General features: G+C 43.3%; 1 protein-coding gene across 6 annotated transcripts in view; it reads right to left on the reverse strand.

The window, feature by feature from the left end:
- The window catches only part of TBXAS1 (thromboxane A synthase 1), a 349992-nt gene that overhangs the window by 259902 nt on the left and 74757 nt on the right, over positions 1-15333 (reverse strand). The window contains exon 2 of one of the 6 annotated variants that reach the window (XM_075939395.1): positions 15175-15292. The exons of the other annotated variants lie outside the window; for them this stretch is intronic. The gene's annotated coding sequence lies outside the window, so the exon portion shown is untranslated. The remainder of the gene's footprint in view (positions 1-15174; positions 15293-15333) is intronic. 6 annotated transcript variants of the gene reach the window in all.

Raw genomic sequence — 15333 nt, forward strand, 5'->3', positions numbered from 1 at the left:
GTACTTTGTTCATCCCCAAATGATTCCTTCTTGTAATATACCAGTTTCTGCTGATTTATCTCTGTGAAGATATTATTGCAGAGTACACACACACTCTTTAGATGGCAAGACTAACCAGGGGGAGCACAAACTCTGAACAGAAACCAAGGTTCATGTCAGAGCACAATTTCAATGTGGAGGAATTGTGAAGAAAGAAAGGGGGAGGAAGACATACAAGTCAACATTTACTAAACATTGTATGTACCTAGACTGAGGATGGGGCTATTTAACGGTGTGAAAAACATGACATTTTTATGACAATGGTCAATATTGTTGGGGAGAAATTGTTTTAACTTGAACGTATTATGAAAGCTGTTTGCTTTCCACCCACACCCTTAAAAAGAGAAACCAATGATTTTTATTTTATTTTAAGATTTGCCTATGCTGTGTTTTCATTTTAGGGGCTTCACTATGACATATCCTCAGCACATAAAGTAAGAAGAAAATATTTTTAGATGAGGGAACTTGCTTGTATTTTATTATTGATGCTTTTATTCAAAAATATAAATAGAATAATCATTAAAACACATTATACATCACAATTTACCAGATTCTGGTACTCTTAGTTATCCAATACAGAATCACAGTGCATTTTCTCTTGATGCTAAGCTGCCATGCCTGGGGACCTGTAGGGTCAGGGTGAAAACAGGCTGGAAAGAGCTTCTTTCCTGCCACTGCAGAGCTTAGCTGAGGGGTGAAGAAACGTCCCTATGCCAGCCAATATATGGGGCTTTGACATATGCCGGTCATGGCTTCTCCTGGCTAGTGCCTTGAGCCAGAGGGTCTTGAGCATTCCTTGGATGCCAGCTAAGCCAGAGGAGGTGGGGGAAGGAAGGAGCCTGCCAGTCAGGATGTTAGCGAGTTGAATGACCTGACTAGGGGCTGGCTGTCTGCACAGCACCAAGAGCAGAGTACACCCTGACGGGGGGGGGATATGAAGGAGCATCAAGGCTGGGGAGGTGAACAGGCACAGCAGGGAAAGGACAACGAGCGCAGAAGCACGTAAAGGGCCGATGGGTGAGCAGCACAAGTGACGCAACTGGCCACCGCCTGACTATATTCACCAGACACCCCCGCAAGCAGTCAGTGTGGGCTGGAAACAGAAAATGGGAATTTGAGGGGGAACTTACGGCCAAGAGCTGGCAGGTAGCAGGGACTGCACTGATGGACCAGCAGGGGGAGCGGTCGACCCATAGGCTGCAGCTTTGCCTGACCACCAGCCTTGCACACTCACGTCCATCATCAGCCACTAGACACTCCCACCCACCGCCACCACCACTGCTGGTGGGTGTGCAGCTGGCAAACAAAGATCCAGCTAGCAGTAGGGCCCACCAGTACTGGTTGGAGGGGAGAAACAGAAAATATGGGACAATTTCCCCATTTTTTTAAAAAGTAGGGACACTTGCAGGAGGGACTGTTAAAAATGGGACTGTCCCTTTAAATATGGTACATCTGGTCACTCTAGCTAGTGTTAGGAGGCTATTATCTTCTACGTGGATCAGTAACAAGATGGAAATGTGATACATGTTGCCAGTGATATTCAAACTAGGGATGTAATAGTATAGTCTATCAACTTATAAGTAAAAGCTTATAGGTTAATGGTATAGATGACAAGCGCCCCCCCCCCCACACACACACACACCGCCCCTTGCCAGTAAATTTTTTAGCATGGTGGCCAGCAGCCCATCTGAGTCCTGACTTGCACTGGGTCCTGGACCTACCACCGATGTGGCTCTGCATTTAAAATGTATTAAGAGCCAGGTGGGGAGGCAGCCTGGTTCAGTTCCGGCTCGTGCCAGGTCCGGGAGCTCAGGCCCCTCCCCCTGAACAGGGGCTGTCCGGGGACTGTAGAATAGTCGACTAACCGATAAAAATTCATGAGGTTAATCGACTATTCAATTAACCGATATTTAACATCCCTGATGCAAATCTCTTTTTGAGACATTCTGGAAATCAGGATCTCTGGTTTCTATTGTTGGCTCTGGGAGGGAAGCACAGGTTAGTGGTGAGAGCAGTGGTCAGACAGGAGAGCCAAACACTTAGGTCTGATACGTTATTTATTCTGAGAGGCAGTGTGGCTCAATCGATGAATTTTAGACCTACCATATTAACAACAGGAATTCTATTCCCTTGCCTGCCTGAGGGCACCTTGTCACCCTCTGTTACCTTCTCTATAAACAGGAGCACGGGGGAAAGAATGATTGCAGTTGCCTGCACCCTAAGGACCGGCTGGGTTATGAAATGGACAGAAACATAAACATCATACAGAAGAAGAAAAAGAGGGGAGTCTGGAAAGACCAGCATTTAACAGACCTGCTGTACCATGTTAAGAGATCGTTCTTTACATAAAGGGTACAGCTACACAGTAGGCAGCCATGAGTGTCAAAGCCCAGATGAACCCACTCTGGCTTGCAAGGTTGACCCTAGAGCGCTAAAATAGCTGTGTAGATGTCACAGCTGGGAAAGGAGCTCAGGCTCAATGTGAAACTTAATGTGAGAGTCTGTGGATAATGTCACCTGGGTTTTGGGGCACATGTTAGCGCTACCCTTAATGCTCTGCTAAGGCTGACAGCCTTGTAATAGAGGATTTTTGGCCCCTGCCAGAATTCATACCTGCCATGGAGTAGAGACGTAAATACCCATTTAAAAAGTTAACAGGTTAAATGTTATATTTAACCATTCAATCGTGGTGGGCTGTGGAATCATGGGTGGGGAGAGGGCTGCTCCAGCTGGCCCCTCTGCACCGCAGGTGGGGAGCTTGCTCCAGCTGGCTCTACCGCACCATGAGTGGGTAGCTTGCTCCAACCTGCCCTGCCATGCCACAGGCTTGCTCCAGCTGGGCTGGGCCTCCTGTTAACCAGCTACCCGGTTAACCTCTTATGTTCCTACTATGGAGCCCCGGAGTGGGGAAAAAATATAGGAAAAGTCGCCAATTTCTTTAAAAATCAATTTTATCTAAGCTGAGACTAGATAAATACAGTAACTAAATAACTAGACTATAAAATAACTAAATAACTAAAACACCTCTATCATAATTATTGTTGGTTATTAAATGACGTAACTACAAGGCAGAGTTAAGGTTGTTTGGATGCGTTAACTGTATATTTCCATACTTTATCATATTTGATTATTTTAAAAGGATAACCTTAACCTTGAATTTCTGGAGGTTTATAATTATTGATTTTGGGATAATTATAGCACCTCTGTAATGTCTTTTACCCTGAAACTACTGCTATGTAGTGTCAACCACAACTCCATCTTAACATAGTTTTTAGTCTTGAAATAAGTTATAGTGTCTGGGACACAAGATTAGCTACTACACATGCATCCATCATCAGGAAGTGCTATTTTATTACCTTAAAAGCTCAGAACAGATACAAAGGAAGATTCAATGTACTCAGAATTTTATTTTATTGTATTTGGTTTGGGCAGCACCCCGTGTGCTCAAATGGCAGATTAAAACAAGGAAATTCTTAGATTACTTTAAGAAGGGCAAAAGATTCTATCTTTTTTGAGAGAGGGGAGAATAAAAAAAACTTGATGGTAGAAATATACACAAGGAATGGGGAGAGGAGTGATCAAATTCACAGTCAAGGAAGAAACATAGCAAACCTACTCCTTGGTTTGCACATATTGTTTTATCAGCCTAAATAACTATTTTAAAATATGGTATTAAATTTTTAACAAACTCACAGACATCAGAAGAAACCAGAGACACAAGAATAATTACAAGCTCAAGAAACAAGTCAATAATTTCTAGAAGGCATTCAAATGACTGTTCAGAGCAAGACACCACAGTTGGGTATTTAGCACAAATCTTAAAAGACAGCTAACATACCAAGTGAATTCCTGTAGTTTGGTAATACTGATTTAAGCTGTCTGAAATGTAATTTTCCCCCCACACTGCAGAGTGCAAAAGAACAAAAGCAAGAACAACAGAAGTATACACAGCAAAGAGAGAAAAATAAAGAATAATTAATAAGTATGAACATTATTCTGGCTTTTAAGAGATAAATTAATAAACAACAGAGGTGGCAATGCCCCATCCATTCTCCATTAAGGGCATGTCCACATTAGGAAATTATTTCAAAATAACTAAATTCAAAATAATAATTCCCAAAATAACTATTTCAAAATAAACTTATTCCCCAAGGAAAGCAGGAGTTATTATTTCGAAATAACCAGCCCCTTTTTTTCAAAATAATGGGCTTCGTAGTGTGGATGCTCTGCTTGTTATTTCGAAATAAGGGAAGTTTTTTCAAAATAACTCCCTAGTGTTGACCAGGGCTAAGGGAGAACTAACAGTACATGTTCTAACATTTAGTGTAAACAGTTTACATCAGAGTATACTATTCAAGAGTCAATATTAATTCATGGATTCTAATATACCTAGGGTTGCCAGGTGTCCGGTTTTGAACTGGACAGTCCAGTATTTGAGCTTTCTGTTTCGGAAACAACTTGAGAAAATATAAATGTTCGGTACTTTCTAAATAAGATGTAATGTAGATTGTGATGTAATATCAAGTGTGTCTGGTATTTTTGTTGAAACCATCCGGCAACCCTAAATATACCATTGAATTTATCCTATATCATAGAATCATTGAACCATAGAACACTAGAACTGGAAGGGACCTCGAGAGGTCATCAAGTCTAGTCTCCTGGCCTCATGGCAGGACCCAGTACCATTTAGACCATCCTTGATAGATGTCTATCTAACCTGCACTTAAATATCTCCAGAGATGGAGATTCCACAACCTCCCTAGGCAACTTATTTCAGTGTTTAACCATCCTGACAACTAGGAAGTGTTTCCTAATGTTCAACCGAAACCTCCCTTGCTGCAGTTTAAGCCCATTGCTCCTTGTCCTATCCTTAGAGGTCAAGCAGAACAATTTTTTTCCATCCTCCCTGTGTTACCCTTTTAGATACCTGAAAATTGCTATCATGTCCCCTTTCAGTCATCTCCTTTCCAAATTAAACAAGCCCAAGTCTTTCAGTCTTCCTTTATAGGTCATGTTCTCTAGACCTTTCATCATTCTTGTTGCTCTTCTCTGGACCTTCTCTGATTTCTCCACATCTTTTTTGAAATGTGGTCCCCAGAACTAAATACAATGTTTCTAAAATGTCTTTAGAATCAATGGTTATTTTACATACTTAGTTATCTACTTTATATTTGAGAGAGTCTGCCTGTTGAAGAATGACCTAGAATGGGATGGCTTCTCATAAAACCAAATAGAAAAGAGACAGAATCACCAGGAAGGTGAAAGGGCCTGGCTGGTGACGTGCCCCCGCTCCCCCAGTCCAGGACTGCTCCTGCTCCGAGCCTCCTACCCCCAGGTGCCCTTTAGGGAGTGCATGCGGGGGGGGGGGGGCAGGGGAGGAGAAGCTCCCGCCCCAAGATTTGCATGGGGACATTGCTGGCTGTTCCCCTTTGTCACTGTCAGGGAACGATGGGAAAGTGCAGTTTGCTGCATTCCTCACTCTGACTGGGGATGCAGGGGGCAGAAGAGCTGTGCACTTCACTCTTGCTTCTGGACAGGGACAGGAGAGGGAAGAGCAAGCAGCCCTGGTACAAATCTCCACACCCTGGCACTCCCTAACCCTTACCTTGAGCCACCCACACTCCATCTCACACTTTAACTTCTTACAAGTACTGTTGTATCACAACCCTCCCCATATCCCTTACGCACGCGCGCACACACACATACTTACACACACACATACCCCAGCCCCTCCTCGTCCTCCAACCCTGACTCCTGCACCCCACACCTCCAACCCCCTGCCCTCAACCCCTGCTCACCTCCCACCCTGACTCCTGCACCTCTCCCCCCCCCCACACACATATATCCTCAAACCCCTGGCCTGACTCCTGCACCCCCATGCCTTCACCCTCTGCTGCAAGCCACCCTCAACACTCCCCAACCCCTGCCTTGAGCCCCCCACACTCTACCTCACATTTAAATGTCATAGTTACTGTTGTATCACAACCCCCCCCAACCTCCTGCCCTGAGTGCCCCCCCCAGGTGGTTGCAACAGAACAGTACATGTAAGAAATGTAAATTACTTTCACCCCTGGCACTGAACCAAGATGAGCCAGAATGCTTCTCAATAAACCTTATAGAAAAGAAATCAAACAAAGAAATGTGGAATATTGCTCTGTTTTGGCACAGCTAAATCAATGTTTAAGGTTTAACAACTACTCCTAATCAGTAAGAGCTAGGGTCAACGAATTTGGTACACAGCTTCTCCTTCCTATAACTTAAAGCAATGTAAAGGTTTGGTTGTGCCAGGACAATGGGACGTGTCTACAATGGAATTACTTCTCATAAAGCCAAACAGCTAAGAGAAAGAATCACCAAATCTAATATAGTCTTCAAAATTGACATAACTGAACAAATGTTGAAAGAGACTGAACCACGATGAGCCTGAAAATAGGATGAACCTGTAATAGGATTGTTTTCAATAAACCATACAGAAAAGAGCTAAAATGGAGAAATTCGTAGCAGTGCTCTGTTTTGGCACAGCTAAATCAATGCTTAAGGTTCAAAAACTAGAAGAAAATAGTATTGCAAATCACATTGACTATAGACCTTTTCTGTTATAACAGAGTTTATAGGGATGAAGAAGAAAATACACTTGATGGAATTCCCATTTTAAAAATTCACTAAAAACAATTACATGGAAACATTTTAACAATCCCTTTTTCAAGAAATCCAAAATAAAAATTGATAATCAAAATAACACTATGTTGAAAAATACTATAATTTAAATAAAGTACCTGCATTTTCCTTTTATTTAAAACATTTAATTGAGTGAAAGACCCCAATGTGCTAGTTCTTCGTAACTGAAGAGCTATACTTCAGCAAAGACTGAAGGATACAATGTTTTGCAACAGAGAATTCCACAAAGAACTATCCTCTTCCAAAATGGCTGCCCTCTCCCATTATTAAAGGGATAGAAGCCTCATTTTCCCGTCTGTTGGTGACCACTTGAGTACAGGTCTCTCATTTTTTCCAGTAAGACTGTAACTCTGCCTCTTTAAAGCACAGAGGGCTACATTTTCCTTAAAGGCCCTTGTGGTTTTAGATTCATTCAGAACACGTAGTTCCATTTTAAAAGAAGGCAGAACTTTGTGACAAATAAACTTTCATTAAAATGGCAAAAAAAGTGACCTGTAAGCCTAAATACATTTAAAAAACTACCAGATCCAGTCAAGGGTTAAGCCAGGAACAAGAGGAAACTAGGGTTTACAGGTGTGTATGCACACAGGAATGTACAGGGCAAAAAAAGGGAGAATTAGGGGTGTGTGCATATAGAATAATGTAGAGAGATGATAGAAGCTTGAGAATTTGGAGGGTTGGGGGCAGGACTGGATTAAGACCTTTAGAGACCGTAAGCACTGAAAAGATTATGGTGCCCCCCCTATATGTAATTCAAAATAAAAACAATACTATATTGTAAAATCTCTCTTTTTTTTTTTCTTTTTTTTGTGCCTCTGCTTTGCTGGTGCCCTAAACACGTGCTTAGTCTGCCTATTGGGTAATCCAGCCCTGGTTGGGGGGGGGGTGTGCAAACTGTGATATACAGTGACTTTCTTTACTTTGCTCTGACAAACCAAGCAGCTGTAAACGCCGTATAACTGCCTAAATGCTCTGGCCACTTTGAGTTGTTCCAGAATGGGATAAAGCAGCCAAAGCGTACCAGTTAATCTGGTCATAAAATTATAATCTCTCTCTATAAAAAAAACCCTTTTCCTGCAGGATGACAGTGTGACATCAACATGTCACTCTAGGTCCTGCCACCCCTCTCTTCTCAGCTGCCCGGCCTCCTTCTTCCCTCCCTCCCTGATGCTGGGGGTGGGGCAAGAGCCCCGTGGCGTCCTGCCTCCCCAGTGCTCGCAGAGGTGGGCTGGATCAGCACAGCCTCCTCTCCCTGCTCCCTAGTGGTCGGGGGAGTGGAGGGAGTGAGAGCCCCATGGCTTCCTCCCTACCTCCTCCCTGGTGCTTAGGGAGGGGAAAGCCCTGCGTTTTCTCCTTGCCTGGTACTCCTGGCAGGGGGTTGGAGCTGCACAGTCTTCCCCTTCCCTCTCCCGGTGCTCTGGGGAAGGCAGAGTCACATGACCTCTCTCCTCTCCAGTGCTTAAGGGGTGCTGGAACTGTGCGACCTCCCCCCACCCCAGTGCTGGGGGATAGGGAGAACTGCACAGCCTTCCCGGCCCCTCTCCCCAGTGCTTTGGGGGCGGGGCAGGAGTGGTGTGGCCTCCCCCCGCCCCAGTGCTGGGGGATAGGGAGAACTGCAGCGCCTTCCCGGCCCCTCTCCCCAGTGCTTTGGGGGCGGGGCAGGAGTCGTGTGGCCTCCCCCCGCCCCAGTGCTCTGGGGAGACAGGAGGGAGTTGGCAAGTGTAGTGAGCAGGGGGCGCAGCCCCATTGTGTATCTTTTAAAAACAGTTACAACTAATTTGGGTCCACAAACACTAAAATCCCTATATCCTTCCTAGCTGTATGTTTATCATGTGGTGCCACTGCAGGACAAAATTAAGTTTTCTTATTGAGAAGGTACTTTCAATTATAAAGCATAATAAGGAAAAATGATCAGCAATCCCAAAAATGTATATAAAATGTACATTTTGTACAAGATGTCAGTCAGTTTTTTATTATACAGGAAGTTTTAAGAGTCAATGAAAGGGCAGATTTACAAGATTGCTTGGGCTCCTCAACTCTGTGTTTCCATATCTGAACAAGCATGGATTTCAGTCAAGTGTGGATTTCTTTCAAGTGTAACTTTATTTGGATGTACGGGATCGTAAATACTTGATTTGAGGACAATTACAAGATCTCTTTAATGTACCTGAACTCTAAATAATGATATATGCTTTCAATTTTAACACCAATTTAACATACTTTTGTGTAGGAATAGGATAGAAAGACAGACAGACATATTACACACATAATCTGCCAGGGGGAAAGTATTTTTCAGCTACGAAGTTTATATGACCATAGTGTTCCTATTCCAGATGAATTACCTAGTTTTTTAACGATATAGTAGGCAGGCAAGGACAAATATATACACATTCATACCTCAAATATCTGACAGCAATCATCTTTTAATCCATCCTGTTCTGGTCTACTGAACAATTCTCGTAATGCATGTTGTCATAAGGGAACTGGCTGGCTCAAGAGATGGATAATAATAAGAGCGCAGATTTGACATAGTAAATTTTTTTAGCATAACTGATGAGTCACATCCAATTAAAAAAAGAAAGCCAACAACACTTGCACAGGTAATCAACAGGCATTGTGCTCCAGAGAGAGTGCCCCATGGGAGACAGCAGGCCTGTATGGCAGCCTCATTCCAATATTTCATCATTACTCTCGGAAGGCAGGTACCCAGAGTGCAGCCTCTTCCAACAGGGCTATGACTTTTTCAAAACAAATGCTAAAATTCATGTCTGTGGTAAATCTACAACTTTAAAAGAATCTGACACATCAGAAAAGGTCAGACAAATAAACAGTGACAAGTTTTTAAAGTGCTTGTACACAAATGCTAGAAGTCTAAAAAGTAAGATGGATGAACTAGAGTGCCTCGCGTTAAAGGAGGATACTGATATAATAGGCATCACAGAAACATGGTGGAGTGAGGATAATCAATGGGACACAGTCATTTCGGGGTACAAAATATATCGGAAGGACAGAACAGGTCATGTGGGTTCGACTTTTGAAGACTAAAACGGTGACCCGGGCACTATATGTGAAAGAAAATTTAGAATTAAATGAAGTAAAAATCTTAAATGAATCAACATGTTCCATAGAACCTCTATGGATAGTAATTCCCTGCTCTAATAAGAATATAACAGTAGGGCTCTATTATCGACCATCTGACCAGGACAGTAATAGTGACTATGAAATGCTAAGGGAGAGTAGAGAGACTATCAAAATAAAGAACTCAATAATAGTGGAGGATTTCAACTATCCCCATATTGACTGGGTACATGTCACCTCAGGACCAGCTGCAGAGACAAAATGTCTTGATAGCTTAAACGACTGCTTCTTGGAGCAGTTGGTACAGGAACCCACAAGGGGAGAGGCAATTCTCAATTTAGTCCTGAGTGGCATGCAGGATCTGGTCCAAGAGATAACTATAACAGGACCGCTTGGAAATAGTGACCATAATATAATAACATTTAACATTCCTGTGGTGGGAAGATCACCTCAGCAGCCTAACACTGTGGCATTTAATTTTAGAAAGGGGAACTATACAAAAATAAAGAGGTTACTTAAACAGAAATTAAAAGGTACAGTGACTAAAGTAAAATCCCTGCAAGCTACATGGACACTTTTCAAAGACAGCATAATAGAGGCCCAACTTAAATGTATACCCCAAATTAAAAAACACAGTAGAAGAACTAAAAAAGAGCCACCATGGCGTAACAACCATGTAAAAGAAGTGAGAGATAAAAAAGGCGTCTTTTAAAAAGTGGAAGTCAAATCCTAGTGAGATGAATATAAAAGAGCATAAACACTGTCAAATTAAATGTAAAAATGTAATAAGAAAAGCCAAAAAGGAGTTTGAAGAACAGCTAGCCAAAAACTCAAAAGGTAATAATAAAATATTTAAGTACATCAGAAGCAGGAAGCCTGCTAAACAACTAGTGGGGCCCCTGGACAATTGAGATACAAAAGGAGCACTTAAAGATGATAAAGTCATTGCGGAGAAATACATGAATTCTTTGCTTTAGTCTTCATGGCTGAGGATGTTAGGGAGATTCTCAACCCTGACTCATCCTTTGAAGGTACCAAATCTGAGGACTTGTCACAGATGGAAGTGTCATTAGAGGAGGTTTTGGAATTAATTGATAAACTTAACAGTAACAAGTCTCCGGGACCTGATAGCATTCACCCAAGAGTTCTGAAAGAACTCAAATAGGAAATTGCGGAACTGTTAACTATGGTTTGTAACCTCTGCTTTAAATCAGCTTCTGTACCCCATGACTGGAAGATAGCTAATGTAATACCAATATTTAAAAAGGGCTCCAGAGGTGATCCTGGAAATTACAGACCGGTAAGTCTAATGTCAGTACCGGGCAAATTAGTTGAAACAATAGTAAAGAATAAAATTCTCAGACACATAGAAGAACATAATTTGTTGGGCAAAACTCAACATGGTTTCTTTAATGGAAATCATGTCTTACTAATCTATTAGAGTTCTTTGAAGGGGTCAACAAACATGTGGACAAGGGGGATCCAGTAGATATAGTGTACTTAGATTTCCAGAAAGTCTTTGACAAGGTCCCTCACCAAAGGCTCTTACATAAATTAAGTTGTCATGGGATAAGAGGGAAGATCCTTTCATGGACTGAGAACTGGTTAAAAGACAGGAAACAAAGGGTAGGAATAAATGGTAAATTTTCAGAATGGAGAGGGGTAACTAGTGGTTTTCCCCAAGGGTCAATCCTAGGACCAATCCTATTCAACTTATTCATAAATGATCTAGAGAAAGGGGTAAACAGTGAGGTGGCAAAGTTTGCAGATGATACTAAACTGCTGAAGACCAATTGAAGACCAAAGCAGACTATGACGAACTTCAAAAGGATCTCACAAAACTAAGTGATTGGGCAACAAAATGGCAAATGAAAGTCCATGTGGATAAATGTAAAGTAATGCACATTGGAAAAAATAACCCCAACTATACATATAATATGATGGGGGCTAATTTATCTACAACTAATAAGGAAAGAGATCTTGGTGTCATTGTGGATAATTCTCTGAAGACTGTGCAGCGACAGTCAAAAAGCAAACAGGATGTTAGGAATTATTAAAAAGGGGATAGAGAATAAGACGGAGAATATCTTATTGCCCTTATATAAATCCATGGTATGCCCACATCTTGAATATTGCGTACAGATGTGGTCTCCTCATCTCATAAAAGACATACTGGCATTAGAAAAGGTTCAGAAAAGGGCAACTAAAATGATTAGGGGCTTGGAACGGGTCCCATATGAGGAGAGATTAAAGAGACTGGGACTTTTCAGCTTGGAAAAGAGGAGACTAAGGAGGGATATGACAGAGGTATATAAAATCATGAGTGGTGTGGAGAAAGTGAATAAGGAAAGGTTATTTACTTATTCCCATAATGTAAGAACTAGAGGCCACCAAATGAAGCCAATGGGCAGCAGGTTTAAAACAAATAAAAGGAAGTTCTTCTTCACACAGCACATAGTCAATCTGTGGAACTCCTTGAGGAGGTTGTGAAGGCTAGGACTATAACAGGGTTTAAAAGAGAACAGAGGTTAAGTCCATTAATGGCTATTAGCCAGTATGGGTAAGGAATGGCGTCCCTAGCTTCTGTTTGTCAGAGGGTGCTTGATCGGTACCTGTTCAGTTCACTCCCTCTGGGACAACTGGCATTGGCCACTGTTGGCAGATAGAGTACTGGGATGGATGGATCTTTGGTCTGACCAAGTATGGCCATTGTTATGGTCTTAATAACAGGCTTTAGAGCCTTTCACCACTGTCAGCTCAATGGGCAAATGTGATCCCATTTTGAAGCAACCAAAGGCCACTGCTGTCATGTGGCTGCTTGGTATCTTTGTGAAATGAGTTGGTGGCCTTACTCCAGCTCCTAGGAGACAGGTGCCCTTAGAACTCCTCATAGCTATCTGAGCAACTGAAACAATGAAAGCAAGCCACAAAGGGTTCAAGTGATTTGCTCAAAGCCATACAGGAAGCCTATGTCAGAGCCACAAACAGCACCAGGCGCTCTCACATCTCAGTGTAATGCCATAAAACCTATTTCTCACTCTCTAAGGGTATGTCTACACTACCCTCCTAATTCGAACCAGGAGGGTAATGTAGGCATACCGCACTTGCAAATGAAGCCAGCGATTTGAATTTCCCGGGCTTCATTTGCATAAGCCGGGCGCCGCCATTTTTAAATCCCGGCTAGTTCGAACCCCGTGCCGCGCGGCTACACGCAGCACAGAGTAGCTAATTCGGATTAGGTTTCCTAATCCGAACTAGCTGTACTCCTCATTCCACGAGGAGTACAGCTAGTTCGGATTAGAAGCCTAATCCGAACTAGCTACTCCGTGCCGCGTGTAGCCGCGCGGCACGGGGTTCGAACTAGCAGGGATTTAAAAATGGCGGCGCCCGTCTTATGCAAATGAAGCCCGGGAAATTCAAATCCCGGGCTTCATTTGCAAGTGCGGTATGCCTACATTACCCCGGTAGTTCGAACTAGCGGGGTAGTGTAGACATACCCTCAGACTGTAACCGTAGTCCAGTGTGGTTTGCAATAGCATTTTCTTATAGTTTTTAAAAGCACTAATCTACTTTTCTTTCATTTTCTTTTTAATATAGTCATTTGTGCCTGCCTATTGCAGGGCCTACGGTGCATTACCATCAGGGCTCTGAGTGCCCTGCCTTTAGCAGGGAAAGTTGACATTTGCATAAACTTAGGCATCTTTTTAAAAACATGATTTCCAGTGAAGAGGATAAAATTTCATAAAGTTTTGTTGCCACGTAATTACACGTCTTCATTTTGTAATTAGACATCTTAATTGCATAATTAAAAGGACATGAAGTTTCAGCTTAATTAGACATCCTAATTGTTATGCAAGTTCATATCCTAGTGATGCGACTCCGTTTTCAGATGCATGGCATGTGTTTCCACATAAGTTTCAATTGTTTCTAAATGCTAATAAGAATGAATCTAAATTGTACTACCTGAAGATGCCACATATTTAAATGAAAAAGGGGGCCCTGCCCAGGGGCCTGGTCACTATATCTTTGCAGTGCCATGACTGAAAAAAGTTCAGTTCCCAGGCCTGTGGTCTATTAGTCTTTAGGGACAGCAAGGATTTCCCATGCTGCAAAGGAACATGGGTAAAGTTATTGTACTAAATTCTTCAACAGCAGAACATGCATACAGCCACATATGGGCAGTTTATGCCTATAAGTATGAGTTATAGTCTAGTTTTGGAAGCAGTTTGGTCTCATGCCATACCATACCATGCCATGCCATAAGGAACAAATTGCTTCAAGTGCCTTACATACCTTCTAAGCCAGGGGTGGGCAAAAGGGCCTCCGCGGGCCAGATTTGGTCCACCAAGCAGGTTGATCCCGTCTGCAGAGGCCCTGCTGTTCCCCTGCCCCCAGGCCAATTAGGGCCTGGGGGTTGGGGGAAGCGCACGACATTTCCTCTGCCCTGCCAGGAGCACACGGCACTTTGAAGCGCTGTGCGCTCCTGGCAGGGCGGGAAGAGACTTTGCATGCTCTCCCGCTCCCAGGCCCTGATTGGTCTGGGGTGGGGGGAGCATGGGAAGTCTCTTTCTGCTACCAAGGGCATGGGTGCCTAGGGAGAACCTGGGGGGGGGGGGGACAAAGGGGTTCCCCTACCATCAGACCAATCATTGTCTGCGGGTGGGGAAGCCCAGAAGCACCCTGCCCCCACCCCTTCCGTTTTAGGCCCCACCCCTTCCAGTGCAGCCCAGGACCACTTCAAAAAATTATTGCCCACCCCTGTTCTAAGCACAAGTACTTCCCCTCTGTGGTCTGCTTGTTTTGGTGGCTGGAACAGAGGAAGGGAATAGCGCCTCTAACCTCAGCTTTCCCCTCCCCATTGTGGGGGTTTGGGCAAGGGGCACTCTCTGTATATAGGTGAGCACAGGTACTGCAGCTTAGCTGGCCTCTGCATAGGTATCAGAAGTAGTAGTGCAGAGAGCCTCTTTGCATCATCCTTGCTGTTGTGCATTCAGCATGAGGGCTAGCCATAAGTAGCAGCACTGCCAGATCTGGGCAAGAGCCCAGTTATCATTGGACAGACAAGAGTGACACATGCAACCAGGCTGGCCTCAGTGTTCTAGAGGGCTCCAGATTGCCTCTCCTTCTGATCCTCCTGCCACAGCTGCAGAAGGAAGGTTGTTTCCTCCTCTTCCTTTTGTCCCACCCCCAGAAGATCTCACATAGCACACGGGGACCCCAGCAACTATTTTTGTAGCTTTTGGTGCTCATTGCTACAGTATCTTCACAAAACTTCTGTGCAGTGAGGGGCTGGTGGTATCTTTGATTTATAAAACAGATGGGGAGCTGAGGTATTATCTGCCCATATTTTTTTAGCAGATTAAGATTAAAAGTACTTACTGATTTTAGGTGCCCAATTTGAGATGACTTCATTTTTGAGAGTACTTAGCACTACATAGCACTTTACATGTGTAAAGCACAGTTCCCAATGACTGCAGTGGCAGCTGTGAAATCATTTCTGCAAATAAGACACAAGGGTCACAAGTTGGGCACCCAGAA

This window comes from Pelodiscus sinensis, chromosome 1 (genome assembly GCF_049634645.1).
Source record: "Pelodiscus sinensis isolate JC-2024 chromosome 1, ASM4963464v1, whole genome shotgun sequence".
Classification (NCBI taxonomy): Eukaryota; Metazoa; Chordata; order Testudines; family Trionychidae; genus Pelodiscus; species Pelodiscus sinensis.